Source organism: Columba livia, chromosome 3 (genome assembly GCF_036013475.1).
Source record: "Columba livia isolate bColLiv1 breed racing homer chromosome 3, bColLiv1.pat.W.v2, whole genome shotgun sequence".
NCBI lineage: Eukaryota > Metazoa > Chordata > Aves > Columbiformes > Columbidae > Columba > Columba livia.
This window is the reverse complement of record NC_088604.1, coordinates 2,332,298-2,347,458: the sequence shown is the minus strand read 5'-3', so window position 1 is coordinate 2,347,458 and position 15,161 is coordinate 2,332,298. Positions and strand designations below refer to the sequence as shown.

At 48.6% G+C, this 15,161-nt stretch overlaps 1 protein-coding gene across 6 annotated transcripts in view; it reads right to left on the bottom strand.

Moving 5' to 3' along the window:
* Positions 1–15,161, bottom strand: part of EXTL3 (exostosin like glycosyltransferase 3) — a 161,470-nt gene that overhangs the window by 51,166 nt on the left and 95,143 nt on the right. For 5 of the 6 annotated variants that reach the window (XM_065055568.1, XM_065055569.1, XM_065055567.1 and 2 more), the window contains one exon: positions 13,288–13,380. The exons of the other annotated variant lie outside the window; for it this stretch is intronic. The gene's annotated coding sequence lies outside the window, so the exon portion shown is untranslated. The remainder of the gene's footprint in view (positions 1–13,287; positions 13,381–15,161) is intronic. 6 annotated transcript variants of the gene reach the window in all.

Sequence of the window (15,161 nt, the reverse complement as noted above, 5' to 3'; positions counted from 1 at the left end):
ATGAAATAACCTCCTCCAGCACAAGCTGCTGTCTCCAAACCATCATCCCAAAGATCAGCCCATTTCCAACTCGCACCAGCTTCAGGGAGCGTTTGCAGAACAGATGGCGAGAAGTCCTCATGGACAAGGAGGTCGCAAACATCTTTTCTGGCCGTTTGCATCGGTTCTTGTGGACAGAAGAACAAGGCCTCCTATCTCTCATGCTTTCCATCTCACTAACGTCTCAGTGGCCTGAGCCACAAACAGCTCAGATTGCACAAAAATATTGCAAGGGATGGCACAGCCATCTCCCTTTTATGCTTAATAACATAACGGTGTGGGTAGTGCCTGAGTTAACTGTGGGCATTCACTGGACAAAAGCTGCTCACGACCAGGGAAAATACCTGATGCTCAGCCAAGAAAAGGGGAGATATTCCCAGAGCCCAGGGAACAGACACTTTAAAGGGCTCGATGACACAGCCACCAACTTATATCTGGGCAGGAACAACCCCAGGTTCCAGTATGAGTTGGGAATGACCTGTTGGAGAGCAGTGTAGGGGAAAGGGACCTGGGGGTCCTGGGGACAGCAGGGTGACCATGAGCCAGCACTGGGCCCTTGTGGCCAGGAAGCCAATGGTACCTGGGGTGGATTAGAAGGTGGTGGTCAGTAGGTCAGAGAGGTTCTCCTGCCCCTCTGCTCTGCCCTGGGGAGACCACACCTGGAATATTGTGTCCAGCTGTGGCCCCTCAGTTCCAGCAGGACAGGGAACTGCTGCAGAGAGTCCAGCGCAGCCACCAAGATGCTGAAGGGAGTGGAGCATCTCCCGTGGGAGGAAAGGCTGAGGGAGCTGGGGCTCTGGAGCTGGACAAGAGGAGACTGAGGGGGGACTCATTCCTGGGGATCAAGATGGAAAGGGGGAGTGTCAGGAGGATGGAGCCAGGCTCTTCTGGTGACAACCAGGGACAGGACAAGGGGCAATGGGTGCAAACTGGAACACAGGAGGTTCCATTTAAAGATGAGAAGCAACTTGTTTGGGGTGAGGGTATTAGAACACTGGCCCAGGCTGCCCAGGGGGGTTGTGGAGTCTCCTTCTGTGCAGACATTCCAACCCGCCTGGACACCTTCCTGTGTAACCTCATCTGGGTGTTCCTGCTCCATGGGGGGATTGCACTGGATGAGCTTTCCGGGTCCCTTCCAACCCCTGACATCCTGTAATTCTGTGAACTCCACCACAAACGTGCCGCGCAGATGGACATGAAGGCATCGGCTTGGAATGAAGTCAATAAGACAGGCACAAAATTCACAACTCAGTTTGACCCACTGTACAGAATCCAATAAAAATAATAAAAAAGCAGGAGGACGGTATATTAGATCAAACCAATGATCCATCCACTTCGACCCCTTGCTCCTGAGTGCTCATTTCCAGCCACTTTGGTGCAAAACCACTCGTTAGTCATAGCGGCAGAACAGCTTATTCAGAACAATTTTTCGCTAACCACTAACAAATAGGGGTTGTGTAGGCCCTTGAAAAACAGAAGCTGGCCACCAAAATAATTTCTTGAAGCAATTGGTCATGTACATTCTCATCTGTACAAAGTTCGAAAATGAAAAAAAAGGAAAAGCACATCAGGCTCTTGGTTTTGTAGCTTTTGGCAGCAGCGAGTTCCACAGCTCAGCTCCGCAAGGGATTTCCTTTCACCAGCTTCAGATATAAACCCTCCTAATTCGGTCTGTGCCCTGTTCTGCAGCATCACCCCGCTCTGCGGTGACGGGTACCACAGGACTCTCATCACTATGGAACAGGAGGGACAAGAGTAAGAAAGACACCGGTACAAGAACTGCAGCCTCACCTTCTCTAATCCCACCACGTGCCCCTCTCTCAACTGAGCAGCACGAATCCTTTCCATCCTTGCGAGCATCAGCCTTGGCAGAGCACTCAAAATACAGGGATCCTACTGCCAAGGGGACAATTTCAGCAGAAACGTGCGCTTTTGCTATCATCTCATCCTTCCTGACGGACACCCTGGTTCTCCAGCACGCTCCTTTTCTGGACCAGCCCTTCCTCTCTTTTATCCAACCTCCTTCCATTCCACTCATTTCCCAAATTTGTGCCGAGTCTCCTTTATTTTTTTAATTGCTCTCAATATGTCATTCTATATTACTCAACAGCAGATTCATTTTAACGTGTCAGTGCTGTTGCTTAGGGGATCTGGCTGTGCTTTACAAGGTAAGCCTGCTTCAGAATCATGTGTTCCCCTTCCCAGCGCTCCCTGGAACATCTGGATCATCAGGAAGCGGGAGGAAAATAACAATAAGTGCGACTCTAAAGGCAGTCAGACCACTGGCCTGCCTAGGAAAGCTTCACCAGAGATCCTTTAAAACAAAATGAAATAAAACTATACCACAAACCACCCGAGAAGAAGAGGAATTCTGCCAAAAAAACCACTTGATTTTTCTTCTCGGTGAGGAACCAGTACCAGGTGCTATTTTGTCTTCCGTTTTCTACCTTGTACCCACCAGTTTCAATAGGAGCCCATCAAGTAAATGATCATCAAGAGCTTTGAAATGAGTCCTAATACAGAGCTAATATCAGCTTTCCCCAAGCAGCAAGTTAATTTTAGGTAATGGCCTTCAACCGTGCTATAAAAGGCCTGGAACACCCAGGTGAGAGCATGTTCTGACCTTTAAAATTAGATTTGGGTCTTAGAGAAAGAAGATAACGTGCAGGTAAAGCACACACACAATGTTTTCTGCGTTTCAAGCTCTCCAACCAGCAATGGTGTCAAGATTCAGCCATTGCCCCCGTGGACGCCAACCTGCACGTTCACGGCGAGTAACTGGAGGGTCTAAAGGCTCCGCGCGCAAATTCAGCGAGAGGCAGAAACGGTCCCAAAATGCTTATGGAAAACACAGCGCAAAACCAAGAAAATCTCTTCTTTCTGCAGCCCACTGAAGCAGAATAAATCCAAACGAATTACCTGCTGAGCGGCCACCGACAGATGCCGAGTCTTCCACATGTTCATCCAGGGCTCAAATCCTGAGGTCGGGTCCACGGGCTTGTCTCCACTTGAGGTGTATTTTACACATTGTCCCTAAACTGACCTCATCCTCTGCCCCCAAATCTCCGGCTCCATCAGCACCCCGGATCCCTCCAAGCCAGGCTGGTTTAGGGGGAATTCATTCCCATCAACTGATGCCACCACGATAATCTCCAGCAGCTGCTCATTCCAGATCTGGACTGAAAATCACACCCAAGGAACCGGGTTCACAACCTCGGGAACTGATCCTACAACCTGAGACAGCCCAACTGAAGCCAAAACTTGCAGCAGGACCAGAGCGGCTGCTGATGGGTTTCCAAAAATAACCCAGTTCCATTTCTTCGGTGCCTGATGTCCATTTACTTACAGCCACCTAAAAATAGCCCTTCCCATTTGGATCGATGGAGGGAGCTGAGAGAAGTGAAAGACGCTCATCACTCTGCACACACACAAAACTAAAGGAGACGAGATACTTTAGAAAAGCAGCGCAGGGAACAATCCCGCACTGGCCCCGAGAGAGCCAGCTGGATGGGCCTAATGATTCTTCTCCAGCAACAGCTGTGATTGGGTTTATTTCCATTTTATGTGATTAAAAAGAAAGAGACAGATAAAAGGGAGAACAAAAAGTCCAAGATTTCCAAAGGCACTAAAAATGAAATCGTTTGTATTCACTTGGCACCCTACCTTGACAGCATTTTATATATGATGGCCAAGCAGTCCTCAATAACCCAAAAGGAAAATGCAAGTAATTTATAGGCAGGGAAAACAAGGCATGAAAATGTGAAAATACTGACTCAATCATCAATAAAATCAACAGCAGGAGTAGGTTGAAAGGGCAAGTGTTCCTGACGCATTTTCCTATATTCATGCCGCCTCTATTTATTCTTGACGGAGCCAACGTAATTGTTTCCTTTGCCTGGCAAGCGTAAATCAATGCCGAAGACTTCGGTGGCTCCTCACAAGGAGTCACAGCCCATTTAGCTGATAAAAGTTACCCAGTTTTCAGAGCCTGTTCGCACCTCGCAGGGAACACGCACTTTTTTAAAATTCAAAAGTACAAGTTTAGCAGCAGGACGCCTGAAATTAATCCCTTTATTTAAACACTAACAACTTTAAGTGTCTCTAAGCGAATGTAAAGGCTTTATTAGCTCAGGCAATGAAAACTCGCGAGCAGCCAAGACGAGACGAAGCCAAGGTTATCTGCAGTAAGTTTCCAAGCATTAACTTTGACAACACGAACTCGCTCTTGGGAGTATTCATACCTTGGAGGCAGGAATAAAGAGAACGACAACACAACTGGAAAGGCTGACGGATGGATGGATGGATGGACGGACGGATGACTGGCCCGGAGGGCTGGGCAGAGGAGAACCTGATGAAGTTCACCAAGGGCAAGTGCAGGGTCCTGCCCCTGGGGAGGAACAACCCCCGGCACCAGTACAGGTTGGGGTTGAGCTGCTGGAAAGCAGCTCTGCAGAGAAGGACCTGGGAGTTCTCGGGGACAACAGGGTGACCGTGAGTCACCAATGTGCCCTGTGGCCAAGAGGCCAATGGGACCTGGGGTGCATGAGGAAGAGTGTGAGCAGCAGGTGGAGGGAGGTTGTTCCTCCCCCTCTGCTCTGCCCTGGGGAGGCCCCATCTGCAGTTGTGGGTCCAGTTCTGGGCTCCCCAGGTGAAGAAGGACAAGGAATTACTGGAGGGAGTCCAGCTGAGGGACACAAAGATGCTGAGGGGTCTGGAGCATCTTTGTGATGAGGAGACTGAGAGAGCTGGGGCTGTTGAGCTGGAGAAGAGAAGCTGAGAGGGATGTGATCAATGGATCAATATGTCAGGGTGGGTGTCAGAGGATGGACCAGACTGTGTTCAGTGGTGCCCAATGCCAGGGTGAGGGGCAACGGGCACAGACTGAAACACAGGAGGCTCCATGTGAACATGAGCAGAACCCTGTTTGCTGGGAGGTGCCAGAGCCTGGCCCAGGCTGCCCAGAGCGGGTGTGGAGTCTCCTGCTCTGAGACATTCAAACCCCCTGGACCCACCTGTGTGATCTGCTCTGTGACCCTGTGTGAGCAGCTGGGTTGGACTGGGGGATCTCCAGAGGTCACTCCAACCCAACCAGGCTGGGATTCTGTGAACCTTCCTGGAAGCCATTCCCATGGCCATGAAGGGCAAGAGGGTGACTGGGGACACCACACAGGTAATGTGGGCAAACTGACTGATCTGATTGTCTCCTGGAAAGAGTCACTGGTTTGGCAGTTGACGTCGGTTACCTTGACATCGGCAAGGTTGCTGATGTCATCTCCTGTGACTGGCTATACAGGAGGAAAACAAATGACTGGAACAGGAGCCCAGAGAAGTGGCAGATCCTGCACCCCAGTGATGGTCAAACCTCAACAGGACAAAGCCCTGAACAGCCTCATCTACCTCTGCAGTTATCTCTACTCTGAGCAGGACGTTGGCTTAGAGACCTCAGAGGTCCCTTCCAACCTGATTTGTTCTGTGATTCAAAGATGCAAAACAGAAGGTGAAAATCTGTCCTAGAAATATCTTAACTAGATAAAGCTGTAACTGTATAATAAAAGGAACTCTTTGTAAGCTCTTCATTGAATGGATGACACGGCGACACTAGGAGGTCTCTCAGCACACTGTGCTTCCTCCTCTCTGACGTTTACATCTTGATAGAGGAATATATCTGTTCAGTTAAGACATATACCAATTTCACATTAAAATTTGAGGTCCTTTAGTGGTGTCATAAGACTTAATACCTGTAGGAGGTGATAAAGCATTCATGAGAACAACACTGAGATTAAATGGGCTGGGCTGACATTAAAAGGTGTTTTAAGATCCACCCTTTTAAGGATTCCTCTGCCCCCATCTCTCTTGCTCAACCACTACGTCAACATTTCCCCAAGTCCTTTCATGTGTCCAACACACAGAGGGATACACAAGGTGTGTGCATCTCAGACTGAATCCATTCCGGTTGCTTTAGTGGGATGGAAGAAGAACGGATCAGATGCTGCCTTTGAGTTCTGGGTGTCACCAGGTTTTAGATTTATTTTCAAAAAATGACTTCTGTTCTTACTGGAAAATGCAACTATTGAGTTTCACCAAAACTGAAAGCTCCTCTCGGGTTTTCCTTTCACCTTACTCTAACAGCTGTTCTTGCCAAAATCCATAAGAAAGCAAAAATCTATAGTTCCTAGATACACATTTTGAAAGGGTTTCAAAGTGCAGAGCAAAGTTTTCATCCTCAATGTGACCTTGTAAGTCGCACAGATACCTTCCTGATTCTGCTGGTCCCGGTCCAGAAGAAAAATAAAATCCCCAAGTGAAAAAAATCACTGGTTTTGCTGACCAGAATTACCGACCTAGCGAATATCAGCAGCCAAGGACACAGGATAACACACCGGAGTGGAAATCACAAGTGCTAGATGCAGTTTCCTTAAATCCTCCGAGCCTTTGCTTCTCTGCTGCAACAGCCATTTAAGTGCTGATAAACTCACTTTTAGATCATTCTCATAAAACCGAAGGTCAGCAAACGATTTTGTAATTAAGGCCGTTGCATAATTCTCAGCCTGATGCACAACTCGAGCCTACGCCACCGAACAGACCAGGACTGGAAAACTCCTCCTGCTCCACCAGTTCAGAAGGCGCCTCTTGGCCTGGGTGGCTTTGCAAATGAAGAGTGAGCAGCTGCAACCAACCAGTCCTCAATAATCCATCTCTGCACCTAAAATGCTCCTCTTTTCAAAGGCAATCTGAGGAAACGCACTGATCTTGGCCTAAAAAAAGGTCTCTGATATAGAGACGACATTCTAATATCAACCAGTGGAGGGCAACCACACACGTGCACAACAGTCAGCGTCCTACTGCCTGATACAGAAAAAACCCACTTTCTTCCCATTCCCAACTATCATGGAATCATTCCAGTTGGAAGAAACGCTCAGCATTGAGTCCAACTGTAACCCAACCAACTCTAGCACTAAACCATGCCCCTAAGAACCTCATCTAAATACCTTTTAAACACCTCCAGGGATGGTGGCGGAAGAGTTTAAGTGTTTTATCTTTCCCATTCCACATTATTTATGTTCATGCCTTTCCTGGGCCACCTGAACAGCATCCCCCAAATGACAGAGTATATTCACCTGGAATTAGGCAAAAGAGACCCTGAATTCCACAGCTCCCCCTCAGCAACAGTTCTGCTCTTCTCCCCACTGGTGAGAAGGACCTGCTAGGCCACACAAGAAACCACACAGCAGAAAAGCAACACATTTCAGCATAGAACCACCTGGACAAGATCACTGGAAGAATTTTACCACTTTTTAAACTATTTTTTTCCAGATATGAGGCTTGAGCTACAAGGGGCCACCCAAACTACACACAGAAAACAGCACCTGGTCTTCAGCAAACAGAATTCTTACCCAGCTCAGCAATCTGTGTGGGATGTAAAGAAGGCAGGTGAAAGCTGGATGGGTTCTACGCCATGAAGATAAACCACAGTGCCTCTAATTCACAGAAGGCAGCAGCGCATCCCCTCCGATGGCAGCTTCTTTCGTGCTACCTTTAGATGAAATGCTAAAGCAAGCTGTTATCTTCAGAGAAAACACAGCATGGCAAATCAAATAATGCTTTAGCGAGATGCAATCCAATAGTTTCAGCTGAGCGACTGTTTGAATAGTCACAATGTCTCAGTACAAAGACAAGTTGAGCGTCAACAATTCCAAAGTCCAGCCCAAGCAGATCTTAAGCAGATAGAAAACGGAATTCTGATGTTCCTTCATGGCCCCAGCAGGCTCAGAACCCTTACATGGTCCCACCAAGCGTGTCCCTGCCCCAGCCAACCCGGGGGCGAGCAGAGCGGTGCTGCTCGCTTGGCTGAACCGATAACCCCCCGCGCTCATCCAGACAAGTCGGTTGCTGTACGTGTCGCTGACTTAAGGAGAACACATCGGTCACAGCTGGTAATTTGGGCACTGGAAGCAAAGAAACTGCTCGTGAACTGGCTATAAACAGCGGAGGGACTGGGGATGCTTTCTCCCTCTTGTGTACGCTGTGTGTTGTGCTTGCACAAACCCTTCGGAGCCCGCATCAGCCTGCTCTGATGAGTCAAGATAAACAGGAGATGGAGGGGAAAGTGTTCAGGAGAGCCCAACAACCGTAACTTTCATACCTTAGGGCAAGATACCCTGCAGTAATGTCATTCCTCAGCACTCAGCTGGAAAAGGCAGGTGTTTGTGGGAGAGGCGCTGGGTGAGTTGGCTCCTCACATTCTCTTTTCTCGCCATCGATATTTCGACAGCACAACGCACCGGTGTGACGGGGTGAGACACGGGGACTCGCTCAGTACGTGAAATGGAAAGTCAACAACTCAATCACCCCCGATTTTTAATGATACTCATTTCTTCATCATCATTACACTCTGTCGTAATAGTCACTTTACGAGCTCAGCTAATCGGGGATGCTGTTGCATCATCACCTGGGAGAAAGTTGTTGATAAACAATCATCAAAGAGGGAAAGAAAAAAAAGAGGCAAACGGAAATGAGTGCTGCTTTTCTGGCCTCCAAAGGATCTTTCTGCACTCAAACCTGTTTTGGTCACGAGGTTTTTAATTGGCAATTTGGCTGCGGGTTGTGCACAGCACCCAAGGCAGAGTGTTGCAGCACGCTTTCACTGCGTGCCAGTAAAACACCGCGGCTTTCCAGCCAGGGCTGGTTTTCAGAATCATTATCACTGGAAAATGGGGCTCTGTGGTTTTGGTTCAGCTGCTGTGACCCCAAGGCTGCACCAGGACATCTCCTTGTCCTCTGGCCCCAAGTCCAGCAGGTCTAATCCAGCCACTTTCATGCTCTTAAACTTTCTCACCTTCCTTAACACCGATTCCTGGTTGTACCAACTTTTGGACCCCGGCCAGGGATTGTGTGGGTCAATGGCAGCCAGCCAAAGCCACCGTTGGGTGGGTGACACCAAGTCCCTATGCCCAGGAGTGTCCCCTTGTGCACCAGTGACCAGGCTCCTGACCCTGCGCTGTGCATCTCGGAGCAGAGCCTGGAAATCCTGATGTTACACTGGTCCACAGCATTTAACAACAAATAAATACCTGTGAAACACATGGGAAGGGTTATCACTTCAGCACGACTAAAGGAGACGCTGACATGACAGGGAACTTCACTTCCCACCTTTTGAGGGGATGATTCCGCTCTGCTGGTTTGTAAGAAATCCAAAACAACATTTATCAAAGCAGCAACAAAATTTTCTGTCAAAGGAGAGATTTCACAACAAGGATGCTTTTGGTACGGGCGCATTCATGGCAAAACACTAGAGCAATGCGAATGGCCTGCGATCGTTTCTTTGCACAGAGCAGCTTTACAACATTAGAGCTGCTTATGTTTAACAGCTGGAATGAAAAGGTGGGGAGGGGGCGCTGCCCTGTGCCCTCTGGAAGCCGAGCTCATGATTGTGCTCTCGGTACCTTCCCCGCCGAGCTGCAGGCACAGGGGAAGCTCCACAATTTGCTGAACTGGGTCCTTCTTTTGTTCCTCTCGCCTCCCCGCGTCCCCTCCATCCTCCCTTCGACACGCACAGATGGAAAGACTGACGATAACACGCCAATTAGGTTATTTGAAGCCTTGCACTAGCTACTCTAAATGCAGGCACACGAAGCAGCAGGATTCTGCCGGTGACATTTGGATCACAAATGAAGTCCCCAAGAGTAATAAACAATCAGGTAAAGAAATCTGGAAAGAAATTACCCAGCACACCTCGTCTTCTTGGCCCCCATGAGATCCATATAAAATGTGTTAATGCATCTGATTATGATCTAAATTATGTACAGAGGCTCCTGCCAAGCACTCTGTGAAGTTTCTTTATTGTTAAGTTGGAAGCTGTTTAAGAATGGTCCAGTCATCATGTTTCAAATTAGATTGGGGAAAAAAAACAGTTTCCTCCTTTATTGGTGGCTCAGAACACGGGTTTGCGGGAGAAGGTCGATATGTGGCTTTTCTCTACTGAAGCAGGAGAAGCGGTGAAAGAACAAAAGAAGAATCAGTCTATTACCTGTCCTTGTATCATAAACCTGAGCTGTTTGGCTTTACAGACACATGTACAAATAACCGCAGTTTCAGCTGCCTTTCTAGGTGTGTGTTTTCCGAAAGGTGGGTATAAACACCACGGTGTTCTCATGTGCGCCTTCCTTGGACTGTACAATTTTGAAAGGGTTTCTGAAAATGAAGAGTTTGATGAGAACGGCCTGTAAAACATCACACAAGTCCTTCATTGCGCCTGTAAGGGCCGGCTGAGCTGTCGCTTGCTCTACCAGCAAATCACTGTGTTGCTCAGAGCCAGGTAAAAAAAGCCCAGTATGCCATACTTACCTTAGAGCTTTTTAAAAAACATATAGATACACACATCCCAGGTATATATTCAATACATACAAGTCTGGGAGAGCACCCAGAGTTTTATAGGTCAAGCCTAACAACACTTGTTGTTAAAACTCCACCAACCCAACCTGCGTTTTACCTTCTGTTGGCGTCTGATTGAGCCTTCCCTGCACCCATCAGCATCTCCTGCCACCGCAGCGCTGGTTTCCTGAGTCAGCAGCCAAGTCAAGGTCACCTTGCTCAGAAATGCTGGGTTTTACTCAATAGGAGTGTCCCTGTATATTAAAGATCTTCCATCTATTAGCTCTGCCCTTCCAAACACATCGCTGCAGCAACAACTGTGTAAGCCTGGACTAAATGCGGCCCTATGGAAGAGAGCTTAGCATATAATAGCTCTTACATACTTGTTTTGCTCTATCCATGCATATAAATAGATACACACACATATATACATGACAGCTAGCTGTCTGCACCTCCTCTCAAGGTGCAGAGCTCATCTTTGCTATATAGGGCTTAACACTTCATATTCGTCGCTATAGTGTCCGGCATAACAGACATTTTGAGGTATCAACCTCACCCAGCCCCTCCAGTACGTCAAGACCGTCACTCGATCTGCACAACAACTGTTGGACGCATTTCATGTTGCTCCACGGGCTGACGTTCAAAGTTAAGCATCAGAAATCCACATTTAAGCCAAGCCTTTCTCACTCGGCCTGTGCGCTAGAGCCCACGTTCCAGCGGCTTCGCTTCCACCTCCAAACACCTTGATTCGCGCAGTAAGGAAAACAAAATGCAGAGTTTAAGGCAGACGTTAAGCCTAAATGTTGAACTGAGGTGCCCTTGGCCTATCTTTTAGTATTCGATCCTGAAAACATCAGGCATTGAGGCAATTATGCGGGTGACCAATGCTCCTGCCTGTGGTGAAACTCAGCGCAGGCGTAAAGACCGAACTGGGGAGTTAACCTGAGCCAGGCCTTGTTATCAGCAGATCAGCAGGAGATTAGGGATCAGAACTACCATTTCTAGCCACCGCAGTAACGTAGCGGTTTAAACACCAAAAAAAAAAAGCTTTAATGTCGGATCACAGGCTGGATTCCAGCCAGCCAGCAACAGCATTGCTTTAAAAGGAACTATTTATCTCTGTGAAACACTTACTAACACATGCTAGGTGCTTGAAAATAAAGTCTTTGCTAAACAACCAGATTTTAAACTCAAATTCTGCGCGTTGGCATTCTCTTCTGCTGCAGGTAAGACTGATTTCCTTACACAGCTTCCTTATTTTCTCTCTTTTTAAGGAAAAAAGAGCATTTTCTCTTTCAGTTTAACTTTAAGGCAAGACCACAGCCTGGTCTCAAAGACATGAGATCTTTTGAAGTCCAAGTCAGGAGGCTCTCACAGGAGCTGAGCTCCAGGGCTGCTCTGGAATTAATCAAAAATGATTTACTCTCTCACTCGAACAAGGCAGAAGAAAAACCCCAAACCCTAGATGTACAGATATGTGGTTGGGGATGGGGAGACAGCTAACGGGCAATTTAAATGAGTGCCATTAGGGCTTGATTGCCACGGTCCCATAAATTAAAGACTGTCTTGCATGGTTGGATTTCCTGGAGGAAACCACCAGCGCAGTTGCTAAGTCTGCTGGAAGCGGTTCAGCCCAAGAACACACGGAGCAGATGCTCCAAACGTGACACACAAGGACACGGCGCTCCCGGTGGAATCTTCTGACAGCAAGTCAAACCAGGGCTTTGAACCGGCCATGCACTGTTGGAGATGCAGCTGGGAGTTTTTCACAGATTAGCAGAGTTTAAAGCAAAAAGGAACCCTGAGAGCACCTAGGCTGCTTCTTGCCGCATCACGGGCCGTTACACTTCATCCACGTTTTCCTAAGAGCGGGAGTTAGATCTGGCAGCCAAATCCCAACTTGAGTAACCGTGGCAGCTCCCAGGAACAATCCACGTGCTACTTCTACTCAAACACTCCAGCTGCCAGAGCAGCTTTGCGGAGGATGAACTGTCCCTTGGTGCCTTCACGTCCCTCTGCCAGAAAACGCCGCTCGCTGGCATGGGCAGAGGTGACTCCACGCTCCAGCCACTTCGTTTCACGCTTGACACTTTTGCTCGAGCCCAAATTCATCAGCAGCTTTGACAACGCTCCAGAGAGATCAGCACAGGGCACAAAATCTCATCCTCTGGCTTCATTGCAGACGGGAGAGGAAAACTGGAGGAGAAATGCGCTGCTGGCAGCGGTCTCTACCTTTACAGTGAGATTGCCCGTGTTCCCAGGCAGCCACGTGCCCCTGCAACAGCTGAGCATCACACCCATGGACTAATCCTTACACAGTGAACCCACCTTGGTTACAAAGCTTTTGGGGACAAGAATCTGCCCAATGAATGATGCTAAAGAAGAAAAATGTTCAGATCACACACGCAGTTTCACAGTCCAACCCCCCATGGAGCTGGGTTTGGATCCCAAGGCCCCCAGACACGCACCCGCGAGCTCAGACCATCGGTGACATTCAACGCCGCTTTTAAAATCTGAATTTAAACTGCTGAAAGCAGAATATTGTGAAACGCCGCTTCTTTGCCTGCAGTTCTGCCAACTGAGTTTGGCTAGAACTCTCAGCAAACAATAGATGATGAAATAAAAGAGGTGATGGCCAAAAAAATATGCAAGGGGTTTGATGAAGAGTCCATGGGTGACACTGGACTGGCACTGCTCAACTTTTACAAGCTTTCCCCACCTCACCGTTACTTTAACTTGACTATGGGGAGAAGGAAGAGGGTTGCTAGAAGGGTACACAGACATTTTGGTAAATTGTGTTAAAATATAATGAGGGAAAAAGCAATTTAATGCCAGGCATGGAGCAGACTGACACTGCAGGGATTATTTGTGCTTTACCTTCTGTTCCTTGGCTCAGACCTGTCCAGCATCACACAGACTCCTTCACTGCTTTTCTTCTTTCTCCCAGCGCTGATCTCCAGGGTTCTTCTCCTGTTTAACATACAAACACAAACAAAACCACATGTGCTTAAGAAATATATTACCCATCGCCTAGAGGCATCGTGCAAGAGAGGCTGCCTATTAGTACGTTGGCTAAAAACGCTCCTTCCAGAGCAGCTCCAAATAGCTGAGAGGTTCATAAGCTGTCGGCTTTTAGCCTGAAAGCTCCCATGGGATGGACAATCTGAGCTGCTGAGGAGTTTCAGAGGCCAAGGGGACAGGATTAGGCCCAAGGCAAAGGGCACCTCCTCAGCTGCTCTGATGCCCATTCTCAGCTCCTGTGTGTTCCTCAAGACTCACAAAGGGAGCGTAGGGCATCCGTCATCAAAAGAGAAGTGGTCCAAGTTCTCCAAGCAAAGTTTTGATGAGCTGGTTCTGAGCCGCTTCCATTGCAAGAACGTGAATTGCGAGCATCCTCCACCTGGATTTGATGCTTTGGGTTACAAGGGGTGCATATGTACTCACAGGGACAGGCAGGTCCAGAACTCTGGGCTGTCAGTCCTGCCACTGGCTCACCGAGTTACCTTCGCTCCACTGTCACCTGATGAGCAAAGAGGATCCTCGGGCTTCATAAGAGCCAGTACAACGTCCAGCAGCAGAACTGCAGCGGGAAACGATCAGCACGCTCACAAGTGCTGCTGCTGACGCCTCTCTCTAAAGGTGACAACCTGGAGAGGGACATCTCCAACCCTTTCTAGCTAAACGCGATGAGATGTGGGTCGCAGGTGGGCTCCCTCCACAGAAAATGTTACTTCCACTGCAACAGCCGGCAACCGATAGCTCTTGAGTCACGTACGTATGTCCACTTCCCACAAAAAGAAAATAAAAATCAACTACGTTGTTCCGTAAGTGCCACGGTCAAAGGCGACCACCACAAGCCGTCCAGTCTGGCCTGTTGCATGACACCCCAAGAGCTCCAGCCGCCACTTCCAGCCTCAACTCCAGCATCTCACAGTGATTTTCCATCCAGCTGTTCCCCCAGCTCCAACCCTCTCTCAGACACGCTCCTGCTGCAGACAACTGCCTGATCTCCGCAGCTGAACATACAGAAAGCTAAACCAAACCAAAATACCTTTTGCTAACCGAAGGCCAAGGCTGCAGGGCTGCCGTTCAGCAGGTGGCACCTTTGCTGTAGGTGGCATTTCCTTGCGTTTCAGAACAAAAAGTGTGGCTCATCAACGCCATCCGCGTCCTGTATTTGCCCTCCTACGCAGCCTTTTGGCCAGGGACAGTTTGGGCGGCTGGTACGAGTGTCCCAAGCCTCCCTCTTCCCACCCCTGCTCTTACTAACGCGTTCCATACTCGCGGCTGTTCACACAGTCCCAGCTCCGCGGCCGCTCCCAGTGCCGAGACCGGCAGCTGCTGCTGAAGGCTGACTCCGTCCTCTTCAGCTAGCAAAACGCTTCCCAAGCGCCTACACCTCTGGGCTACAAAGCATGAAAAATACCATGACCGTAGCTCTTTTCTCCCCCGGCAGGCTGCAGGACGTGCCACGTTTCCATCTGCACCAGGCTACAGGACATTTGCAGGAATGAGATCCAAGACCAAGAGCCCTCTCTGTCCCTCACTCCCCGCACTGCAAAGCTCCTTCTGGAGTTCTGCAGAAATCCCAAGTGAAGATGTTACTCAACAGCCACAGTCGAGGATTTCATGTCACCCAGTGTCCGTACACAACCCTCGCTGGCTCTTTGATGTCTGGAAATGTTTTATAGCAAGTCTGAATAGATACAGTTTACAAAATAAAAAAAAAAAAACACGTTGGTTAAATTATT